This window comes from Mustela nivalis (assembly GCF_964662115.1).
Source record: "Mustela nivalis genome assembly, chromosome: 19".
Taxonomy (NCBI): Eukaryota; Metazoa; Chordata; class Mammalia; order Carnivora; family Mustelidae; genus Mustela; species Mustela nivalis.
In genome coordinates this window covers 18,720,305-18,733,354 of record NC_139038.1, presented here as the reverse complement: position 1 = coordinate 18,733,354, position 13,050 = coordinate 18,720,305, and positions in this window count along the sequence as shown.

Below are 13,050 nucleotides of genomic sequence, written 5' to 3'. Positions count from 1 at the left end.
GAAAAGGAAATGGATGCAGTGGAAAAAACACAAATAGATGATTGGCACAGACCACTGCACTTTTGCCCACACTTAGCAGATGTATGACCTTGGATAAGTCACTTTCTTTGTTATGCCTCAGTGTCAGCATCTGCAGATCAGGGATGATAGCATGGATCCCACGGGGTGACAGCAGGTGTTTCTGTTGAATCTTCTGCAGTGACTGCACACACGATAGATACTCTATAAATGGCAGCTGTTAGGAGAGTGTGACTCTGGCTGTTTTTCAAACCTTTCAGTACAGAGGAGGGTCTTGGCCAGTGTGCTTGGGCATTTATGAAGCTTGGCTGTCCCAAGGCTTTTGGAGAGCTTTGGTGTCCAGAGCAGGTCTTCTTGAGAGTGGATGGACGTGCTTGAAAGAAAATGAGAGATAGAAAGACAGGATTAGTTTAAATTTCAAACTATGTGAAATTACCTGCCATGTGACTTGGGTCATTGTCTTTCTGTTTCCCAATCTGTGGAAGTGAAGAGTCCAATTAAATGAGTTCTCCATAGCCCATCCCAGAGTTTATGATCCTTTCTTTGCATCACAGTGTTAACCAACAGGCACATCAGACAGTAAGCTATGTGCTTTCTGGGGGCTAGGAGACCATATCTAGGCATTTTAAGCAAAGAGAAACCATAACAGAAGTTCTAGTGTGGCGATAAGATGAACTAGGGTGATATGGCTGCAGGTTAATTATCTTGAAGTATGTTTTGTAATTGCATTGTAAACTTTGTGACTTGTTTTAAAAGTAGAGAGGTGGGGATCATCTTGCACAATGTACAGAGCCCAAGGAGGAATCTGAGTAAGAGCAGATTCACAGGAAGGTGGAGGAGGTTTGGAAGAGCTGTGATCCAAACTGGAAATCAGAAAGGTGATAGAAAGAGCATCACTGATTCAGCCAGAAAATTCTGAACTGGATGTATCATGGTGTTGCTGGCAGACCTAATACCCACTTGTCTGTTATGGGCTTGCTATATATAAAACTTCTGTGTGACCTTGAACAAGTCCCACGTCCTCTTTGAGGTTGGGATACCTTATGAGTAAAACAAGAAGGGGTTGAGATAAATCAGAGTTATTTAGACTTCATTGCTTTCCCTTCTCACCAAAGACATCAAAATCAAGATAAATAAGGAGAGAGGGACTTGTTTTATAATGATAGCTTTGGATCTGTTATAATTTATGGAAAGAGTAAATTCATCAAAATACAAGGCCTTTGCAACATCCTTCCCAAAGTTCCATTCAGGGTGGAGAAGCTTCATGCAAGGGATCTCCTACAATCTATCTAGCACTTGGGACACATTAGGGCGTCCAACAGGGAGCATGGATCCCTCCAAGGTATCTCATAACTGCTATACAGGGGCATAGGACAGATTGGCCAAAAAGGCAGGCCCCGGAGGCAGACCAGCCAGTAGTTCTGGGGCCTTGGGCAAGCTACTTTCCTGCTTTTCTGTGCCCATTGTTCTCATCCGTGAAATGAAATGAGGTTTGTAAAGCACTTGGTGTAGCATGGATGTGGACCCATGCTCAATCATGGTTGACTCATGTCACGCAGACACTAAACTGTCCCCTTTATCCACACAACAAGGATTCACCAAGTACTTTTCATGATGGAGACCCGAGCATATAGCAAGGAACAAGAAACAATTTATGTCCTCCTGAGGCTTATCTTCTAGTGCGGAAAGAGAACCAAAAAAAAAAAAAAAAAAAAGAACCAATAAACATCAGATAAATTCATACGGCCCAAGTCATCTGATAAACATAAATAGTGATATGGTGCACGCTAGTCATTTGAGAGGGTAGTTTTACAGCAAGTGACTTAAGGAGGGCAACTTGGTCTCTCCCCAGTCCTGTCCCCAAACCAGACTTTCCCTCTCTTCTTCACTTCTTTTCTTTGAACCACTCTCCTGCCTTATATTCTTGTAGTGCTGGATCGGGCAATCTTTGATACATTGATTCAGGCACCGAATGTGCAATGCATGTGGCTCTACTAAGATTGGAAGTCACAGTTTTAGATAGTTTTGTTGCTCCCTAAGGCAGCCTTCACTCCTAGGACAGTGTCGGGCCTAGACTAGGTCCTCGGAAAATGTTCTTCGGATGTATGTGCCCCAGATCAGAGGCGTGAATGATCTACTGTTTCTCCACACAGCTGCGAAAAGTGCTTGTTCAGCCTCCCTCAGGATGCCCACTGTAGAGCCTGTCCAAGAATTCACAGCTCTTGACCTTCCCGGCGACTTTTGTTTTCTATGTAACTTATCCAAACTGGGGGAGGGCATCGGACCCTCGGAGAAGCCGGGATCCAATGTTACCTTTGTAGTTAACTAGATGAATTTGAGGAAAGCACGTAACCAGCCTAAACTTCTGTTTCCTCGTCAGGAAGACAGGAAAATCAATCCCATCTTAGCAGGAATTAAGTCAGATGTTGAGTGTGAAAGAATGAATTGTAAATTCCTATCAAATGCATGACCTTGTTGTTACTACGACAAATGATTACTGGCCCCAAGGTAAAACTCTGGATCTCTAGATAGCTTCCTCCAGGCCCTGTTCTCCGTTATGCCTTGCCTAGTTCTCCATCTTTGCCCTTAACTGAAAGTATAGGGATTTCTCGGGTGTGAAAAGAACACTCTGCCCAAAGCTACAATACGACTGAAGTTTGCTGCAAATGAAAGAGTTGTAATTTGAGGCATTTAAAAGCTCAGAATAAACAGACTAATGGAAGGAATGAAATATCCATTAGTCTAAATGAATATTTCTATAAAGCTGCATGTTAGACATTGATAAAAAGAAATGATTAAATGCAGAATTAACCAAGATTAATTATTTTAATCAAGAGATTAATCACGATTATATCTTTACATTAGTTTGCTCTGCTGATGTGTGCTCAGCAATCTGGGAGAAAATCTGTTCATTTATCACCTTCATGTTTGAAAATCGGCCCATATTTTATACAGTCTCCTATCCACCATCCCTAGCCTCTTTGTAAACAGAAGCTCTTAAACAGATAAACAACATTGGAGAAGAGCAGCCGTGGGACCAAGGACACAGAGCGTCACGCCAGGGACCCAGATTCAAAGCTGAAGATTATTTTTTAAGTATAGAAAAACTACAGCTGTTCCTCATTTCTGATCCATGGCCTAATCTGGTGATTTTTCCAGTTGAATATCCCAAGACCCTTGAGGGTGGGCTTAGAGAGGGGATGGCGGATGCCTGGTAAAGTTCCAGGTGCTGATTTTGTGTGGGCGACCACCTGAGGAAGACCACCAAGAGGTAGGAATGGAACAGGCAAGGACCCTCGATCTTGGAAGTTGAAGTAGCCTAGTGCATAGGGAATATAGTTGATAATATAATCATTTTGTATGGTTACTACTTTTATGGCAGTGAGCATTTTGTAAGGTATACAATTGTGGAATTACTCTGTTGTACACCTGAAACCGTACAATATTATAGGTCAACTATACTTCCATTAACAATAGAGAAGTAAAGTAGTCCAGTGCCCAATGAGATATTAAGAAATGGGAAAACAGATTTAGATGACGTAGGTTTGCCTTGCTTGATCCTTTCTACGTGTTGAGCCCTCGCTTTTAACTGAATTTGCTGATGAGATCCAAAACTGGTTCTCTCGGGGTACTCCACCTTCTAGGTAAAAGTTATCATAATTCACCCAGTGAGTGATAGCCTTAGAAACTAGGATAATTCTTTTAAAATTATTATTATTATTTTTAATATTTTATTTATTTATGTGTGTGTGTGTGAGAGAGAGAGAGAGAGAAAGAGAGAGAGAGAACAAGTCGGAGGAACTGCAAGTGGAGGTTCCCTGCTGAGCAAACAGCCTGATGTGGAACTCGATCCTGGGACCCTGGGATCATGACCTGAACTGAAGATGTTTAACCGACTGAGCCACCCAGGCACCCCAAAACTAGGATAAGTCTTAAAATGACTTCTTGTATCACTTCCCCAACTCATCAGAATCTATATGAAAAATTATGTATTTATAATATTCATATATTTTTATTATGTAAACAGTGTATGCCTGTACGTATATACACACATACATCTAGACATATGCATTATGTATTTATATTTTGTTTTTAAATTTTTGAGTCTGGGGTCACAGTTCATCCTTTTCAGTCATAGCTTGCATTTCTCACTTAGGGCATGCTGGCTGGATTGGAAACTCTGGTACCAATTTCTTCTAAATTATGATTGAGAAAATTATGCCACCTCAGACAATTCTTGTATTTCTTCTCCCAGTGGATGTTTATTGAATACTTATTCCGCTTTCAGCCGTGTTCTTTCACTGGGCTTTGATCTTTTTTTTCTTTTTTTTTTAAAGATTTTATTTATTTATTTGACAGACACAGAGCGAGCATAAGTAGGGGGAGTAGCAGGAAGAGGGAGAGGGAGAAGCAGGCTCCCCACTGAGCAGGGAGCCGGATGTGGGGCTCGATCCCAGGACCCTGGGATCATGACCTGAGCGGAAGGCAGAGTTTTATCCAACTGAGCCACCCAAGTGCCCCACACTGGGCTTTGATCTTGATAGTTCTCTTCTGTGACTAAGTTAAGTCTCTAAGGTCTCATCGTATAAAGTCCTATCGTTATCTGTATTTTGTCAAGGGGAAAACTGAGTCATGGAAAGGATAAATAATTGGAACAGGGTCTGTAGATCAATCTGGGGATAATTGAGATCTTAACAGTAATTAAGTCTTCTGATCCATACACACAATATATCTCCCTATTTATTTACTTCTTTCTTACTTTCTCTTAGCAATGTTTTGTCTCTTTCAGTGTACAGGACTTGGATTTATTTTTGCTTAATTTACTCCGAAGTGTTTTGCCCTTTCTGGTGCCACTGTGAATGGAATTGTTTTCTTCATTTCATTTTGGGATTGTTCTTTGCGGGTATAGAAAAATTATAATAGACTCTTGTATATTGGTCTTGCCTCCTATGTCCTTGCTGAACTTGTCCATTAGTTCTCTTAGTTTGTGTGTGTGTGTGTGTGTTCCTTTGGATTTCCTACATGCAGAAATCTGTCATATGTAATAAAAAACAGCATTATTCTTTTCTTCCGATAGAATGCCTTCATTTTTTTTTTATCTAATTGCATTGGTGAGGAGCTCCAGCATGATATCAAATAATAGTGATAACCGTGGGCATCTTCACCTTTCAAATAACATGTGTCAAAGAAGATGTTTGAAGGGAAATCACAAAGTACTTTTAAATGACTTAAAGTGAAAATTCAACGTATAAAAATGTGTGAGATGTCACATTCAGGAAAGCATTCAGCCTTCAACCAGTAAGTATGATGATAGCCGTAGATTTTTGGTAGATGCTTCTTAATAAGTCGACATTATTCTATTATTCCTAGTTCACTGGGAATTTTTGTTGGGAATGGATGGCTGTTTGCCAGATACTTTTTCAGCATTTGTAGAATGATCTTTGTTTTTAGTTTGTTGTCATGGTGAGTTACGGTGGATTGTTCTTTGAAAATTAAACCAAACTTGCATTCTTGGGATAAGCATTCAAGAATATATAATGATCATTTCATCTTTAACATCCTTATTGCATATTGTTGGATTCAACTTACTAAAATTTTGTTTAAAAACTTTATAAGGGGGCGCCTGGGTGGCTCCGTGGGTTAAGCCTCTGCCTTCAGCTCAGGTCATGATCCCAGGGTCCTGGGATTGAGTCCCGCATCGAGCTCTCTGCTCAGTGGGGAGTCTGCTTCCTCCTCTGCTTGCTTCTCTGCCTACTTGTGATCTCTGTCTGTCAAATAAAGAAAATCTTAAAAAAAAAAAAAACTTTATAAGGGAAGTTATCTGTAGTAATTTTTTAAAATATATTTTGTTTGGATACCAGGGTAATATTTTCCTCATAAAATGAGGTGGAAAATATTCCTTCATTTTCAATACTCTTGAAAGTTTTATATGTAATTGGTAATATTTTTTCCTTAAATATTTGGTAAAATTCATCTGAGAAATTATCCTGGTTTGAAGTTTTCTTTGTGAGATGGTTTTTAACTAAAAATTTAATGTCCTTAGAAGACATGTTAACTCTTTTTTTCTTCAATATGATTTGGAAGTTGGTGTCATTCAAGCAATTTGCCCATTTCATCCAAGTGTCAAACTTATTGGCACAAAGTTGTTTAAATATTCCACTAATTATTTTTAATATTTATAGAATCTCTGGTGATGACACCTCATTCTTGATATTGATTATTTGTATTCTCATTATTTTTCCTAGCCAGAGGTAAAGTAATCATATTAATCTTCTCAAAGAATCAGATTTGCTTCATTGATATACTTTATTTTTTTGTTTTCTAGCAGTGTATTCTCTTCTACTCTTTATGATATCTTTCTTCTTTGAATTTAATTGGCTCTTTCCTTTTTCATTCTTTCAAGGGGAAGCTGAAGTCGTTGATTTGAGACTTTTCTCCCCTCATTTGAGCAGTTAGTGCTATAAAAATTTCCCCTTACTTCTGCTTTAGTGGCATCTGACAAATTTTATATATTGATTTTTCATTTTATTTTTTACAAAGTATTTTACAAAATATTTTGTACTTTTCCTTTTGATTTCATCTTTGCAGCATGTGTTACTTAAAACTATGGTATTTAGCTTCCAATTATTTTGGGATTTTCCAGAAATCTTTTAGTTATTCCATTGTGGCCAGAAAATGTACTTTATATGATATGAACCCTTTTAAATGAATGGAGATTTATTTGGTGACCCAGAATGTGGCTTATTATGGCAGATATTATGTGGGCCCTTGAAAAGAATGTATATTTTGCCATTGTTGGATAGAACAGTTTTAAATGTCAATTAGGTCAAGTTTGTTGATGGTGATGTTTAAATATTCTATATTCATCCTAATTTTCTCTGTAATTGTTCTAGCAATCATTGACAGAAGAGTATTAAAATCTATTATTATAATTTTTACTTTGCCTTTTTCTACTTTCAGTTCTACTGGGTTTTGCTTCATGTATTTTGAAGCTCTGTTACTAAATTCATAAAGATTTAGGATTATTATGCTCTTTTCATGAATTGCCTCTTTTATCACTGGGAAATGACCTTCTTTATCCCTGGTAATATTCTTTGCTCTGAAATCTAGTTTGTTTGGCATTGATATAACCACTCCAGCTCTCTTTGAATTAGTATTCACATGCTATATCTTCTTCCATTCTTTTACTTTAACCTATTTCTGTTTGAAATGTATTTCTGTAGGCAGATCATGCTTGGGTCTTGCCTTTGAAGTCCAATCTAGTGATCTTTTGCCTTTTAACTTAAGTATTTATACTATTAACATTTAATGTATCATCGCTATGGTTGTGCTCAACCATATTGCTACTTTTTCTATTTACTCCATTTGTTCTTGTTCCCTTTTACTTCTTTATGTTCTCTGTTTGATTAATTGAATTTTATTTTATTTTTTTATTTTATTTGTTTATTTGACAGACAGAGATCACAAGTAGACAGAGAGGCAGGCAGAGAGAGAGAGAGGAGGAAGCAGCCCCCCCCCCGGCCAAGCAGAGAGCCCGATGTGGAACTCGATCCCAGGACCCCGGGATCATGACCCCAGCCAAAGGCAGCGGCTCAACCCTCCGCGCCACCCAGGCGCCCCTGATTAATTGAATTTTTATGATCCCATTTTATCTCCTTTGTTGGCTTATTATCTATACCTGTTTGATATTTTATTGGTTGCTTTAGTGTTACCACAGTCTGTGTTTAAATGACATTATGTGGTGAGAGGAGGACCTTGATTAGAACATATTACTATCTCTATTTTCAAAGGTTATTTTTGATCCCTAATTTTGGAAACTCTCATTAAGTTATATAGTTGGTTTTGGTAAAAGTTTTACTGGATAGAGTCAAGAAGGAAAGAGACCTCCTGTTACAGGGCTGGGTTTGAGAGACATCAGAAACCCCAACTTTGAAGAAGTTACACAGTTCTAGATGAAAATAAATGACATATTTTGAGCTCAGTTCCTTACATGTTTGTTACTATTTAAAAAAAAACAACAACAACAAGTCTTTTGGCCAGTCATTTATCCCTCCCTTAAAGAATTATATGATACAAATAGGAAATATTTTTCTGAGAAGATTAGGTAACACAAAAGCTAACGGAAAAGCAAAACAAATGATTATTGTCAACATGTTTGTGTATAACTTTCCGGACTTTCCTCTGCACAGACATATATTTATATGCAAATGTAATAGGTAACGTTTAAAGAACACTCACTATATGTCAGGTAATTTGTTTACCATTTAACATAGATGATTTCACCCTTACAAATTTTCATGAGTGTTACTATTACTACCATATTTTATAGATGAGGAAACTGGACTGATACACGCAGACATTAATACATGTGTACAAGTTCTTTTAATTACCATGTGATAATGGCTTTGACATTTGAATCCAGACATTTCAGCCACACTGACTCTTAAGTACCCTACTAAATTTCCTATCATATGCATATATTTTTACAGGCTTGAAGTGATCTTTTTCATATTGCACATTCACAGGTATGTGTGTTTGTGTGTGTGTAATTTGTCCATGTGACATTCACACTTTTATACCCATGAATCTTGACCTTAAGATTCTCATCAGTAATAAGATTGGCCTCTTTGAAGATCCTTACTCTCCCTCCCCCATCATCATTTCCTGAATTTTTCTACCCATTCTGTTGGGCAGATTTTAATGGGTTCACTTTCCATGGTGAGGCTAGATACAAGATTGAAGAATTCAAAGAAAGTGTACTGAGCCCATAATCAGAGTAACCATTTCTGAGAAGTCCTAAGCCTGGGTCTCTGTTTCTCCATGATCATGTTACACTCATGGTGAAGAATAGGAGGACTCCTATTTTAAAATGAAAACTTTATTGACTTACGTAAATTTACAATTAATTTGCTTCCCAGAACCAACAGCTTGACACACTGGTCAAGTTCGTAGTGTTGCACCTCATACCAACAATGACACCTGCTGTTGAGCATTGGAACTGCAGCCTGGCTCTGTTAGCCCTGTAAGTGATGACCACTGTCGAATTCTCTGCGGTGTCTGAGCTTTTAAGAGCAATAGAAGCTAGCTAACGTATCTCCAGTCCTCTTTTACTCAACTTTTGCTTGTATTAAGCAGCTCCCGACTTGAGAGATATAGGATAGATTCTATTATATTTGGGCCCTTCGAAATCTGAGGTCCCTCATTATCTCTCTGAGTTCATCTGCACTCTCAAATTGTTCTTATCGTCAAAGCACCTTTCCTCCACATTTGAGTTTTGAGCTCCCAGTTTGCATCTGATAGCTTGTAGCTTGGATTTGGGCCTTTTCCTAGTGAGATTCAGCCTGAATATTTAAAGAAGTGATAGGCAATAAGTCGGCAAAGGGGAAAGAATGGAAACTGGCATCTCTGGGAACTGACTACACACAAGTCACTGTGCTAGAGGTGGGCACGTGGTTTTGCATTCAGTACTCACAACCCTCTGGGATAAGTAACAATAATTACTCCTACTTAACAGACAACAAATTTTTTTTTTTGCATCTGATTTCAAGGCAAGGGTTCACCGAACTTAAATAATTTTTCTATGGACAGAGTGTTACTAAATGGAGAAGATTAGTTATGAAGCTAGGTCTCTTCTCCAAAGTTCTTTGTGCTCTCTCTGTAAAAAATTATATTCCACAATACATACCCATGTATATATCTTTACAGACAACCATATAAACTTACAAATTGGTATTTTTACTCTGTTTTGTAGATGAGGAAACCAAGGCTTACACAGCGTCGAACAGGCAGAGAGATCGCAAAGAAGCATAGAAGCTCAAATGTTCTGATTTTATCATGAGATGCTTTCATTCAGTGGCTAAATGCGCAGGCTTAGGAGTCAGATTGCCTTGCTTCCACTGTGTTCTGGTAGTTTCTAAATGAGGGGTTCTAGGCAAGTTTTTTAAACCATAGTATGATTCATTCTTCTCCTCATCAATAAAGGGGGGATAATTATAGTACTTTCCTTGTGAGGTTGTCATGAGAATCGAGTGAGAATATATGTAAGGCACATATGGCAGGTAATATGTATGATGTTAAAATTATGATCAAGAGTGAATATAGCCTGCCTTAGTTACTGGGTTTCCAGGGAAGAAAATAAAGAGACTTTGTGGACAATTTCAGCACAGAGCCATTTATTTTTTGCAGCATGTCCCCTTATTTTTTTCTTTTTCTCTAATAAGCCCAGGTTGGGAATTGTGAGAAACTATGTCAGGGTCTGTTTCTGCCACTGAGACAGAACAGTGGTGTGAACCTCCGAAGCCGGTCTTCTTTCTCTGGCAGTCAGAGGCAGAAACTTCCAGGCTACAGGCATAACCACACTGGTTTGTACTGAAGAGTTTCTATTTCAGGCTACTGGGCCCTCTGCCTGGGGAAGGAGTGAGCCAGAAAAGAGTGTAAGTTCTACTAGGCAGGCTGGGTTCCAGATGCTTTGCAGTCTCTCTACCAATCAGAAAGAGGGTCAGAAACAGTTGGAATTCAGTTCTTGAAGCATTCACAGAGTTGGGAGAACTGGTTAGCAGTCATTTTTCTGAACCTCTGCTTCATTATCATTAAAATAGGGGTCACAAGGCTTAACGGGGTAGAGCGAATGAAATAATGTATGCAAAATGCTACGACTGAGTGCCCCCTGAAGGACAGACTTGTATTGCAAAGAGCTCTGGATTGAGAGGAATAGGGTACCTCCCATAGGGATTGCCACATAGCGATGAATTTTCTGCGTGCTTTGGTGCAAGTTGTTTGCGCTCTCTGGCTGACAGTTTCTTCCTCTGTATGATCAATTATTTGGATTTGATAAATTCCTAATGTTTTTTCTGGCTCAATCTGCATAAACAATTCATTCATTCATCCATCACACTTTTATTAAGTACCTACCTACCGTCAAGAAACTGATGATACCAGAATGAATAAGAAAGATTGATGTCAAAGAACTCAAGGGCTAGAATGAATGTTATCCATGTTTTATTGGAGCAAGGTGAAAGGAAGGAACTAATTACTACTAGGGGAGTTGGCAATGGCTCGGAGAGCAGTTAATATTTGAAAGAGGCCTTGAAGAACTTAGTATAGGTTTACCAAGGGAGAAAGAATAGTCCCAAATAAGAGACTTATTATTTCACTCCAGATTCTGCACAGCTTTGATTGTGTAATGCTGGCTCCAACCAGAAAAGGAAGGTCCTTGTACTTGGAGAGGCATTTCTAAATCTGATCTCCAAATAAGATCGGCGTTTGCCTCCTAAGTTCCACTCCAAAGTGGCAGTAGTCAACATCACTGAGTTTGGTGTCTTCATTTAGGTTATCTTTCTAATAGACAGCAAGACTCAAGGCAGTGTCTTAGGGAAACATGCATGGATCTGGGGACCTAAAGCAGGCAACAAAATATATGTTGTCTCAAGCTCTCAGCCAATGTTCTGGGATTCAAAGAAAGGTCTGGGCTCCTCTGGGAAACCAAGGAGTTAGGTGGAGAAACAAATGTTCATTGGTAGGACTGTGGGAGATGGTGGCTCCGAGACAGCATGGCTTACAACTCCCACTAGGTTCTAGAAGGGTTTGCATGGTGAATGTCACCCGTGCCTGCCAAGAGTGGTACTATACAAAGGTGGTGGGGCACCTGGCTGGCCCAGTCCGTGAAGTGTGCAACTCTTGATCTTGGGGTTGTGTGTTCAAGCCCTAAGCTGGGTGTAGAGATTACTTTTCATTAATTAATTTATTATTATTATTATGTTCAATTATCCAACGTATAGTACATCATTAGTTTTTGATGTAGTGTTCAATGATTCATCAGTTGCATGCAACACACAGTGCTCAACACATCACGTGCCTTTCTTAATGCCCATCACCCAGTTACCTCATCCCCCTACCTACCTCTCCTTCTGCAACCCTCAGTTTGTATCCCAGAGTCCAGAGTTTCTCATGGTTTGTCTCTGTTTCTGATTTCTTCCCATTCAGTTTTCCCTCCCTTCCCCTATGGTCTTAGATGCTATTCCTTATGATCCACCTATGAGTGAAACCATGGGCTAACTGTCTTTCTCTGATTGACTTATTTCACTTTGCATAATCCCCTCCAGTTCCATCCATGTTTATGCAAAGGGAGGGTGTTCATCCTTCCTGATGGCTGAGTGATAACCCACGGTACAGATGAACCACATTCCTTTATCCATTCATCTGCAGAAGGACATTTTGGCTTCTTCCACAGTTTGACCATAGTGGACGCTGCTGTTATGAACATTGGGATGCAGGTGTCCCTTCTTTCCACTATCTCTGTGTCTTTGGGGTAAATGACCTAATAAATAAATAAAAATGAATAAAAAATGGTAGTGGCAGTGACAGTGATGAACACTGCAGTTGTCCTTAGGTGTGTATAAAAATTATACACATTTCTTGTTTCCCTACCTTTACATCCACCCTAGCAATCTTAACTGAGGACCCTTGAGTGCTACTCTTTGGTTTCATTCAATTCATGCAGGTCAAGGGGAGCTGACTCATTTGAGGGTGCACATTTAGTCATGTGACCCAAATCAGGCCGCTCAGAGAATCTTACCCCCTTGCCACCCAGTGATCAGTTCCAGAATGTGCTTGCATACCAATCAGGGGAAAATCTGAGAACTCTTGTCCAAGTGCCCCATTTTAGTAAGAAGTATGGGAAGACAGGACACACGCCCAGAGTGCTACCTGTCCTCTGACACCAGGAGGGAAGAACTTGCTTGAAAATGAAACCCACACCAAGAGAATAAAACTTAGAGGAATCAATAACATGAATGACTCTGTTTCAGCACACAGATTCAGTTCTGCCTCAAACGGAACCTGGTCTTGGACTTTGCAATTCTCCGTAGCAATACAAATTCCTTTGTGTTTAAGCCAGCTCAGAGTTAGTTTTCTGTCACTTGAAAACTGTGTCTTGACTGAAACGATGCTGTTCTTCTTCTTGGAGCTTGGGGGCATCGAAACGGGAGGTGCTTCTGGGATTGGCTTTCCTCGCAGCCCCGAGAATTTCCTTCT